The sequence below is a fragment of the Magnolia sinica genome, chromosome 12 (assembly GCF_029962835.1).
Source record: "Magnolia sinica isolate HGM2019 chromosome 12, MsV1, whole genome shotgun sequence".
NCBI classification, from domain to species: Eukaryota; Viridiplantae; Streptophyta; class Magnoliopsida; order Magnoliales; family Magnoliaceae; genus Magnolia; species Magnolia sinica.
This window is the reverse complement of record NC_080584.1, coordinates 49855337-49867780: the sequence shown is the minus strand read 5'-3', so window position 1 is coordinate 49867780 and position 12444 is coordinate 49855337. Positions and strand designations below refer to the sequence as shown.

Below are 12444 nucleotides of genomic sequence, written 5' to 3'. Positions count from 1 at the left end.
TGGTGGGCTCAGATAAGTGCCCCATGTTAAAAGTTGGGAGGTGTACAATGCAAGGGAGAAAATCTTCGTAGCAAAGAACAATTTCAAATTAAAATAATAATAATAATAATAAAATCATGGAGCGCATTCTTGATTCTCCATTAGGCTAGACTCTTAGAATATAATTTTTTTTGCATAAAATGGTGGAGGGCTTTCCTTCTTCCACGTTAACAAACACCACTAAATATGGAACATTTTCCAAATTCCGCGTTAAGAACAAAAATTCAGCGTTAACAAACAGGCCCTTAGATTGATCTAAAACTCAGGTGGGCCACATGACAAGAAATAGTGGTAATCAAAGGTCACCATTGGGACTTTCTGCCTGGAATTTATCCAATGGTAATAAAGCAATGAACCGTTTGGATGGAATATAAATATCACGGCTAGCTTTAGAAAATTTTAACCGTGGATGTTTTCATTCTTCCTTTTTCATGTCGTGTGGCCCACCTAAATTTTTAATCTGTATAATTTTTGGACCACCATCCTATTATGGTCTTCAGAAGTTGATGAACAGAGTGGATTTCTTAGAAATCTATGTAGACCCCACATAGCTTTCAACAATGGGAACATCCTCTTGCGCACAGGCAACTCGCGTCCAACCAACCAACTTCCAGAATAGTTAGCTAAAAGCTAATACTTGGAGATATGTGTCACCAATCGTCAGGTAGGGTCTGGTTTTTTTTTTTAATAACATTTTCCAAATAAAAAAAAAAAAAAAAACTTTTTCCTGTTCTACACAGCCCTCTCCCTCTCTCAACTAAAAACCCATGCCCCTCTCTCTAATTCCGGCTGAAATCCAATTGCAACCGCATCTCAGCGGTGCACATGCTGCGTGAGAATCCCCCATCAGACAATTGTAGCTATCTGATTGTAGGTCCAAGGATGGAGATTTAAAAAATAAGCTTATTTTACAAGTGATGTGCCTAAGCCCACACATGTGTGTATAAGGAAGCTAAGTTATCCATTAGAGTCGCCCAGCACTGGAGATGTGTGGTTTTTGGGCCAGGTCGACCTTCAAGTGGATATGCCATCGAATTATTCCACTCATTTTTTAAGAAGAAAACTTTATTGATTCATATGAAAAAAATATATATAATTTGGTGGGCGTCACAGCAAAATAGGACGACTGCCTCACCCATCATATAACCTATACAAGAAGTAACCCTCTCTAACCCCTCCAAACCCATATTATCTAGAGTGAGGAGACCGCCAATATGGGTGGGTAGATCAGCTCTACTCAGGTATCTGGAATTGGGCCATCCAACACTCCTTATCTTAGTTAAGGCATGAGTAAAATGTTGGATATTTTGAGGTTTACTGACGCTAGAATGAGGTGAATAGATTTAAGGCGTTACCAAATGGTCATGGGGTCCATTGGGCTGTAGTTTGGGATACGCTGGAAGCAGATAAAAAAAAAAAAATCCTAATCTCAAGTGTAACTTGTTCGATCGATCAAAGTGGTCTGCACCATTAGCTTGTTATTTAAATAGCTCATTAATTAATATTAATTATGAGTAATAAGTTTAATAATTTAATAAATTAGATTTAAAAAACCGTAATGAAATCAATCGGTATTACCTTCTGTCGATAGAACCTAAAGTATGTAGGTTGGTCCCACAAGTCAAACCTACAACTTGCAGGTTGGACCTACAAGTCGAACCTATAGTCATAGGTCGGACTGACCTGAGCCAACAAAGTATATAGCCTGTCAAATTTTAGTTAGTATCTTTTTGTTGGTCAGACCAATGATCCTCTGGGTCGGACCGACCATCCTATAGGTCGGACCAACAGATTCCATGACTCAACTGCAATCGGACAAACCAAATTAAAATTTATGGATATTTCTTTATCTAAATCTATGGTCCACTTGAGGTACACATGTCAGATCCAAACTGATCATTGGCCTGTCTACAGTAAGGCTAAAGAATCGATGAATTGATTTGATTTGAATCTCCTGTGACGCATACAGTTTATCAATTACATGATTTGTTAACAATCATTGTCTGATCAGTGTGGTCCATCCGATGGCCAGATCAAGCTGATATTTGAAGTCCCAATGTTTTTCGACCTCAAAAATTGGATGGTCCATGTGGATCTAATCTCACACATCAGGTGGCATTACATAATTCCCTATGCCAAAAGACAAAAGCAATTACGCAGAAATTTGAATCTTTTTACCGCATATGCCACATATGTCTAGGCAATGACGTATGATTAATCCGAATCGTTCATTGTGCAGATAGGTGGAATTAATTAAATTTCTAAAAATAAAAGAAAGAAAAACAAATACCAACTTGAATATGTTGTTTCTCCAAGTGTTCTCCCTCCAACTATTTATTTTGTTTTTTAAAGATAAAACTATAAATCTAAACCCAATTTTAATAGTTCACGTGAAGATAAATGTGTCCTACCAAAGAAAAAAAAATAAAAAAATAAAAAAATAAAATTAAAATTTAAAAAAAAAAGGTCGTTACAGGCTCTATTCCAACGAGCCACAACTATACGTGTTAGATGGTCGTGATGAACGGCTACATCATTTTCTGATGAAGAGGACATTGAAAATTTCTAAAGGCCCAATTACTACACGGAATGGTCGATGATGCAATCTAGATCTAGATCTAAAACAAAGAAATCAACGGCGTACGTGGCATGAGGCACTTTAGTGGTAAGGAGAAAGCCTTGGTGCATGGTCTGGATGAGTGTCGCTGCTGTCTATAGACATGCACACTACCATTGTGCACATGGCATTGACGTCCTCCAAACAATCATCAACCCCCAAATTGGTAGCTCATACATGAAGCTGAATACATGATCTTAACCAGATGAACGGTGGTAAAGGCCCAGAAAACCGCAGGCAAATCCTTTGCTCGCGGTTAGTTAACAACCGGTAAAGCCTCGGTCGATAAAGGCTTTGCTGGCGGTCAGGACCTTTACTGACGGTTGTGCTGGACGCTGCTAAATTATCAGTTTTTTGTTACACTACCAGAAAATTGGTCAAAACCTGCAGCTAAAATTCGTAGCTAAAGATGACTATCCCACAGTACGACCGTAGCCATCGGTATCATATCTCTTTAAAATTTGCTACGGTTTAAATCCGTAGTTATAGGATCACGGCCACTGAAAATCCGTAGCAATGTAGAAAATCTTTCTTATCAAAATGTTTTTAAAAAAAAGAAAAAGAAAAGAAAAGGCAACCCACATGTATGCTAGTTTTTTTTTTTTTTTTACACCAATCTAAGCAGCTAACATACCTTGGTTAATGTCAATGATCTCCTCATTGCCAATGATTGCCTTCAAACAGGCTGTAAGAGATTCTCTACCTTGTAGAGTGTTAACTGGCTTGCAGCGGGTGAGAAATTGCGGGTATGCCTCCACCTTGTAGACAACTCAGAATTTGGAGTTCTTGTTGAGCTTCCTTGGGAGTTCACCTTATACACATTAGTTGATGAAATGGATCTCTTATCAGGAGAAGACCAATCCGAGTCTACGGAACAAAAATCCGCTGAACTCTCAGCATTATTATTTTATAATTCCAATTCATTGATTTTTCCTACAACAAATCAAAGGTAAAATGAGAATTGGTTGATGCCAATTCAGATCCAGCAAAATTCAAATAAAACCAAACAATAATTTAATCAAAACCAATTGAGAAATATTATGCATTCATCTGGCTGCAAGCAAGATCCAATCGAACTTGCTCTGCTTAAATGAAACAACTAAAACAAGCTCAAATCGTTTGACCCAGAAAAGGTTTAGTTTCATAGTCTGCTGGACTGCCAAAGAAAGATGTTTGAGTGGAACAAATGGACCAACTTATTTTCAATTAGAACCAGCATCACCATCATCAAGGTTTACTACTCAAGGAGGTCTGCTACTCTGCTTAGGCTGAATCAGAATCCAAGTGGCCAATTCAAAAAACTAGCATCACCATGAAGGCCACATCTCGGATTGGCGACCGCCTGATGATTGGTCATGATTGATTTTTGGGCCACGTCATCTTAAGAGTAGATCCCATCTATGAAAATGAAAAGTATTGCTTGCTAATAATAGATACAACATTTCCAAATAACTTCATGCACAACATAAATAGGAACACAGATGGAAAGTTACAAAATAATAATAATAATAATAAACAAAACCCAATAAACCATTCCATATTAGTATAAACATATGAGGTTGTTCCCTACCACAGCAATTGCCATCATTTCAATTGGTTGAATCTTGAAACACAGGCACCAACAAAACAAGAAAAGAAAAATGAGTTAAAAAGGGGGGAAAAAAAAAACCATAATCTAGCATTTTATTTTGAGCATTCCCTGATAGATACAACATCCATAATCTAGCACAGACCTGTGCACAGACACCTTACTGCAAGGAATTATGTAGTGGGAACTACAGGATGTAGTGAGAGTAAAGGGGTCAACATACCATCGGATTCTGCCAAATATTATCATGGCCCTCCAACTTCGCAACTTCAACATCTATGGATCTTGATGTTAGATGGACTTCTTTAGCTAACTTTGGTGAACTCCTGTGTCTCTGTGACTTCTTCACAGTCATGCCCTTTCTTTATGACATGTTTGTGACACCCACATACAATGGTGCAGAGTAAGTCAGGTTCCTCAGCCTTGCAGCCTTTGGGAACAAAGTTGCAGTTTCATCGAAGAGTCAAATTGCAATAATTCAAAACAGCAAAAGCTGTACTAGTCCAACTCCATTTATAACGAGTGAAGATGCACAAAATGTAATTTAAAAATATTTTAGGCCCAATTTGGAACATATGGAATCATGGTTTGGGTCCTGTCTTCTCATGAATGAAAGTTTTGCTGCATCCAAATAATCTCCACCAATCTGATGATCAGCTGAAACTGACTGATGTTTGGAAGATTATATGGTTATTTCAAATGCAAGTTTTGCTGCATTTAAGAAGTTGTGACTTGGACGCATAGTGGTAGATGAAAGAAGGTGGGGAATATTGCAAAACTACACACACACACACACACACACACATATATATATCCTGCGTATCATTCATCACACTCTGCCAGAGTATTAAAGCAAACTGTGAGAGAGAGAGAGAGAGATCCAAACTTCTGATTTCATTTCTTTCAACATATAACATGCAAAATTGCGTGACAAAAATGCCACCCAAAAATACAAACTGTTTTAAAAAAATCCCAATTAAACCGTCCCAACAGAGGAATCTTGATCATCAGATATGGGCACTATCTCATGTTCATTTCAGCATAAGCTACCATGCGATACTTGGAATTTCTCCATCATTATAATTTTCACTGCCCATAAATTTAAAAAGAAAAAAAAAAAAGAGTCATCTGTCAGGTCTTGAGCAAGGGGAGTCAAGAGTTAGTTTTGCACCATTTAGAAAATGGTGGTGAGACTTTAGACATACACATGGCATGCTTGTATGGCAATCCAGACCATCCAAATCTATGGATGGAGCACAAGTGCATAATAAAAAATCTTCATTGAGAAGATAACATTAACCATCAGATTTGTCCTTCCAAATTTGGACCATTCACTTTTATTTTTAACCATCTATCCATATGATATACATTAATTGGATGGTTAGGATTGCTTGATCAGTGTGATTTAGAAATGTCTGATTTTAGAAATGCTCCATCAACAATGAGATCCACAATATGGATGGTGTGTATAGCTGTAAATCAATCTGATATGTAAGGTGGATGAGTCACTGCCAATTTTTAAATGGTGCCAAAAAAAAAAACAAATATATGAAATAGCACTATTGAATTTACCATTTTATCCTAGAAAGTGAATTTTCTATCAGTGGAAGGAGAGTAATATATTTGAATTCCCTTTATATTTTCAAATCAGGTGGAGAAAGAAAATGAAAAAAAAAGAAAAAAAAAAAAGAAAAAAGTACAGAAAGAGAAGAGGGAAGTCTAACAACATAGAAAATCTGCTACACAAAAAAGAAATGCATCCACAACAGTCCTTGAAAATTCTGATTCAAGTTAAATTGTTGGATGTAGCTCGATGAGGCTGTTACCTGGCTCTGGTTTCTGAACTCCTCTGTTTCTCATTGCCTCTCTCACTCTTGTCACTTTGTTCCATTGGCTAGCACTTGCATACATGTTCGCTAGAAGAACATAATCCCCATTAAAGACTTTCTAAGGCCCACTGTAATGTTTATTTGCCATCCAACTTGTTGTTAGGTCATACAGACTAGGATGAATGGAAAACACAAATATTAGCTTGATCTAAAGCATTTAGCCTGATGAAGGTTTTAATGGTGGGAGTTCAATCACCACAGTTTCTCATTCAACTTGATATTTGAATGTGCCTAATTTTTGGGCTAATTCCCTGAAATGATTTGAAAAAATGGATGGACAGCATGGATGAAACAAAAACATCATGATGGATCCACATATAACTGAATTGATTAAGTACTTGTAAGTAAAAAAGTTACTTATAACTAATCATAAACAATTTTTTTTTACTGACTTGAGGTGCTTCCATGACGTAATGCCTGGGGAAATCAACTTGGAGCTGGTACGATTCATTGGTGAGAAACAGAGTCTGGTCGAGGAATTTCACCAAACATGCAGAATAGCATGAAATTCAACCTGCACTGCTTCTTCCCTTCACAAACCCCCATGCTCCAGTTTTGCATTTATGGCATGCACTTACTATTTGCGCCCAAACACAATAGTGATAGTTCTCTAAAATTCCAACTAACCTAATGATGCATTCAGACCCAAACTTTATTCATCTCTGGGAAGTTTTGAAGTACAAATTCCATAACATCATTAACAGTGTTAGCATCCCTGTCGGAAGACAATGGACAGGGTATAGAGCATTTTATCAGCGATCTATAAAAAGATATCATTCATTTTAAAAGATATCTACACCATATATCACATAAGAACCTTAGATCTGACAAGAAATCAAGGAAAATCAAAGTAGAAGGGCAGAAAACACAAACATCGAAGAAAAAAGATCTCCCCAGGCATTTCCCATCTACAGATTGGATGGTGCACCTGTCATTTGTACCACTTATTCCAGGAGGCAAGCCTTCACCAAATGCAGCTGCAGCATTTCCCATCTACAGATTAAAAAGAAAGAAAGGAAAGAAAGAAAAAGAAAAAGAAAAGAAGAAGATCATCAATGCATAAAAGTGAAATCGGACTTTTCCCAAAAAAAAAAGGATAAAAAGTGAGCAAGCATGCTGGGTATTCAAAACAAGATAAGCTGGAGATCATTCAAAGTTCAGACACATTGCCTAAGCAACCCTACCTGAGGAAATGCCGCTGAAACAGAAAATAAAATGTGGATCAGTGAGTGAGATGACAAAGAACCATACAAAAGTAAGAGGAAATAAAATGTGCAACACTAAGACAAAGGGATACTATGAAACTCAATCCATTCCAAGGATTTACTTGGATTGGATGGCATCTCTAGAGCATTTAATTCCTTTCCAGCTCTCTCCACAGGGGTCACCACCGACAAAATTCCATCCAGTGAGTTGGGGTGGGAAGTTCAGGGAGATGTTGTGCCATCCTTTCTTATAGTGTACATATAAATAGGGGTACTCCAAATTCCCTATTTAAGAATGAAATCAGAGCTTCTTAAAGGATTTCATCTTAAGCAATTTGAATATAGTTGGAAGTGGATGGGCAGCAAATTCCATATTTTTCTAAGGTAAAAAGTATTTAAATAGACTAGTTTGCAACATCAGGTTGGTGATCAGCTGTTGATTAGTTACCTAAACGGTTCTGCAGCAACTATTATACTACCAACCATTTAAAGTTGTCAGGAAAAAGAAAAAGAAAGAAAGAAAGAAGAAACCAGCAAGGTGGGAAACCAGAGGGTAATGGAGAGTTTGTGCAGTTCTAAAATTGGATCTGCAATGGAGATTCTTCATTCAGTTTGTAAATTAAAGAATCCAAGTTCCACAGTTAGTTGTGAGGGATGCAAAGATGTAGCTCTCTCTCTAGAAAGCACTTATGACCGTATCTTGGAGCAAGGCTACTCTAATGGCCATGCTAAAACAAATACATCTTTCAACTCTACAATGCAATCTGAACATGATTTGCTCATTGATACCCTACTTCTGCATGTTAGGATGGCACTCACTGTGTTTGTATTCTCTCATATAGTTATTAAAAATAATAATAATAATAAGCAAACACTCACAGTCAGAATTGCTTTTCCAGTGTTGTCAAGCTTCAGTCCTGGACCTTTCATATCAGTTTCAAGGAAAAAATGTTTTCATTTTACCGCTTCTGTCATTGCAATGTCTCTTAGTTCCTGCATGTTTTCCATGGTAATGTTGTCATTGTATTTCAACTTTGCCATCTAATGGCAACAGGAATAGAAGTTGAATGCCTATAGAGTAACTATTCAAATGGACTTTGCAGATTGTGAGCTGAGTTGAGATTTACTTACTAGAGCCTTTTTCCAAGTATCTTCTGCCAACTTCATCAAGACAAAATAAAGGAAATCAAGATAAATGACAAATCAATCGAAACTAACACTGGAAGAAGATGGCACAACACCAACCTTATTTTTGGGGGCTACAATAAGCTGGGCATTAGCATCTGCATATGTTGCCATGTCATTGACAGCAGCGTTCACCTTGTCCAGTGTGAGCCTCCCCCTCATATAGCTGCAATGCAGAAAAATTGAAACCCGGGATTGGTTGGGCAGCTTTGGCTGTATCTACTTAGTTGAAACATGCTGATGTAGAAGTTGAACTGCTTGAAAACATGCAATATGATGCCCTCAAATTGTGATAATAAAAATTCTCCCTTGTCAATTCAGCTTTCCCTGCCCACATTCCGACCACTTACAAGGAGAAATAAAAATGGCTGACAGAGTGCATTGTGCCCTTCTTGCTAAACTCAACAGTCTTTCTTTTCTCTGGTAGGTATGAGACAGTTAAGAATATATGAACAGTAGATGCTTTGTGATCAATTAACTCAAGTCTGAGACTTATGTTACATAATCACAGTAGTAATGCTGCTAGGCCCACTACACCTAGTAGACATCTGAATTCTCCACACAAATCTACTAAATTTAGCCAGTGAAGAAGCTACTTGTAGCCTACCCTGTGAATTATCGCCAATTTATCCAACTGGTTTGACATTCCATGTTCTAGGAGTTCCATTTGGCTCCTATACAAATCCTAAAAATTTAGCAGAACTCAAGCCTCTATGGGAAAAGTGAGCATTCAATAGTATATGTAATGTATGTCCCTAATAATTAGATGCATTACGATAGATATGATCTTTCTCGGAACTCTCTTCACTCGTCTCTCACAACATTCTTAGAAATCCATCTCCATGTATATACTAGCATATAGTGGGGTTCACAAGGCAACCCATTATCAACAGTGACATATTGCCTTTAACTAAAGCAATTTCTTCCTTCCAACATTTAGTTGAAAGATCAACAAGTTGAGTATAGATTGGTTCTGGAGCAATTTGCTTCCACCACATACTCAAAAAATGGCTGTGAATGGTCCAAACAAAGGACATCATTGATTCACTATGATACTAAGACACCATCAAAATCACTGTTCAGATAAGAAATATCTACTCACGATGACAGACAGTCAAGCTCCTCTGCAGTGATAAACCAGCAAGGTGCTGATGCACGGCCCTTTTTCTCCTGCAGATAAAACAAATCAATGTGTGAAAAATAACAATGATACTTTCATCAGCCTAAATCAGAAATTTAAAATTTAAAATATTAATGTACCAAATATATCAAAGGTTTCGGCTGAAAAATGGGGGGAAAAGAAGAAGAAGAATGCAACGCAATTCAACAGACAATTCAAGAGCAAAACCAATGGCAGAAAGCAATTTAGTGGCCAAATCGGATTTACAACAGAACAATCAGATTCAAACAATCCATGGCGAACAAATCAAAATGGCATCAGATGAAATGCACTTTGAATTCTCAAATTACAGAAATAAACAGTGAAATATCAAGCAAAACAAAATCAGAATTTTCGCAAATCGAAATCGAATTCTGATACTAACCAATATGGTCTCTTTACTTTAAGCACCCATATGTCTACCAATTAGGCCCACTGGATACGCATAATCCTCCAATCTCATGGGCCACCGATCCAAACAATGCAGTCTATTTGATCAATGATGGCCCACCAACTTCAACATCTTATATAATGCATAACCAAATGTATGCTACAAGCTCATGGACTAAGATATCAGCATCTTCATGCAAATAGACCTCTGATACGTGACTGTCTTCTCTTAGACAACACCTCTATACTAATCCACAATTAGGGAATCGACACTACAAATCCCTAATTAGGGATTCGAAACTCAAAAATTCCCAATACACAAATCATTGCATAATGTTACTTGAAGGATTAAAAAATGCTAAAAAAATGCCCAAATTGATATGAATAGATAAGGAGAGAGAGAGAGAGAGAGAGAGAGAGAGAGAGAGAGAGATACCCGATGTTGTAGCAGAATACTCCTTGATGTGCGGTAGATCAAGCGGAGAGAGAGAGAGAGACCTAATGTTGCAGGAGAGGGCCGAGGAGAGAGAGAGAGAGAGAGAGAGAGAGAGAGGAGAGAGAGAGAGAGAGAGAGAGAGAGGACTAGGGTTTTGAGAGAGAGAAAGAGAGATAGGGATAAAGAGAGAGAGAGAGAGAGAGAGAGGGAGTGGGAGAGTGGGAGAGCGAGCGGAGAGGGAAACGGAGAGGGAGAGCGCGCGAGAGGGAGACGGCTGGAGATGGAGAAGGAGAGGCAGAGAGAGGCAGCGGCAGATAGAGGGAGCATCAGAGAGAGGGAGGGAGATGAAGAGCGAGCGGAGAGGGACCGGCGGAGAGAGAGAGAGCCGCAGACAGGAATTAGGTTAGGTTTGCTTTTTTTTTTTTTCTTTTTATACATAGGACCCTGCCGGCAGCGTACCATTGTGCACATGGCATTGACGTCCTCCAAACAATCATCAACCCCCAAATTGGTAGCTCATACATGAAGCTGAATACATGATCTTAACCAGATGAACGGTGAACATCCAATAGATGGCTAAAACGCACACAGGAATTCACCAAAAAAAGTACATTAATCAGAGATCATGATCATCCAAAGCATTTTGATTCTTGAGGCTGTTCCCCATTTTTATTTTTTTTCAAAAGGAGCATTTCATTTAATATTGCAAATTTACAGTCTAAGTCCTTCGGATGGGAGACGCAAAAACCTGCCTCTCCTATCATATCCTGTATGGAGGATGTACCTCGGCATTTCCATAATAGAGCCTAGACCAGTTCTATCTAGCAGGTAGCGGTCCTTAACTAGATGAGGCAGAGAAGATGTCTCGCTGAAGTACCTATCATTTTGCATTTTACTGCCCTCCTTTGCCAAGCTATCAGCTGGACCATTGGCTTCCCTAAGAATGTGGGAGATCCTGAGGGATCCTCTGTAGCTATGCCCCATCTACAGTGAGGCCAACTACTTGGACGGTCAGGATTCAGGCATAGATAACCTACGTGCACAAAATATACGTTGATGCCGGCCTGATTACTAAACAATTGTAATATAAGATATTGGTAGTGACGAGTCCCTTGATATCGTACTCTGTCAGAGCAGGCATTGAAAGACTGTACAAATAATCTAAATTTAACTGTCCAAATTATGAGTGCCAGTTTGGATGTATCAAAATCAAAAAACGATACTTATTTGATACCTATCGGATTGGTGCTCATTTATTGAATGGTTGAGATGAAATTATCCAATGGTCATTTATTTATAGATCAGAGGTCAGTATTCTTCCACCAATCTAATTCTAATAGCATGACTTATTTAGGGTTGGCTCCACAATTTACATGGTTTACTTTGAGGTAATTAATATATGCCATGTTCAAATTTTAAATATTTTAAATGCCAGTGTATCAAGCATCATACCCTGCCAGACCATCAAATTACCCTCCTAATATTTAACTAAGCGGAAGCATGTCAACCCAAAGTCATTTATCATTACCAAAAGTTTAAGCATATCTTGATATGGATTGGAAAATGCATAAATTGGAGAAAGGGCTTTTGAATTTCATATCTACTCGTTTAGCGTATGAGAAGAACAAGGAGAAGAGAAAAGAGGTATGCTATTCTTTTAATTAATATTAGAGTAGATTAATCTTCTAGGGTAGTATATTTTCTTATTTTATTAAAGATATGTATATCTTGAGATCTCTCTAAATCTCTACGTATCTTTCATTTCTTATATATATTTCTATTATTTTCAGTGAAATAAATAAGTTATAGTTGCTGTAATATAGTTATTGTACTTTAACAATTTATTTAATTAAGATCACCTATGTGTTTTTACCTTTCCATTAGGGCCAGTTTGGTGATGCGTTTAGGAAGTGTATTGATTATAACACTAAATAAC

The 12444-nt window shown here is 37.7% G+C and overlaps 1 long non-coding RNA gene across 5 annotated transcripts; it reads right to left on the bottom strand.

The window, feature by feature from the left end:
- Positions 1-8206: 8206 nt before the first annotated feature.
- LOC131220496 (uncharacterized) lies at positions 8207-10563 on the bottom strand. Of its 5 annotated transcripts, none has more exons than XR_009158630.1 (5): positions 10509-10563; positions 9626-9693; positions 8584-8689; positions 8470-8499; positions 8207-8331 (listed from the first exon to the last, which is right to left on the bottom strand). It is a non-coding gene; the product is annotated as an uncharacterized LOC131220496 (long non-coding RNA). The 5 variants fall into 5 exon arrangements; XR_009158632.1 differs by lacking the exon at positions 10509-10563 and adding an exon at positions 10068-10485 and having other exon boundaries at positions 8584-8777; XR_009158629.1 differs by lacking the exon at positions 10509-10563 and adding an exon at positions 10068-10476.
- Between the last annotated feature and the right edge of the window lie 1881 nt (positions 10564-12444).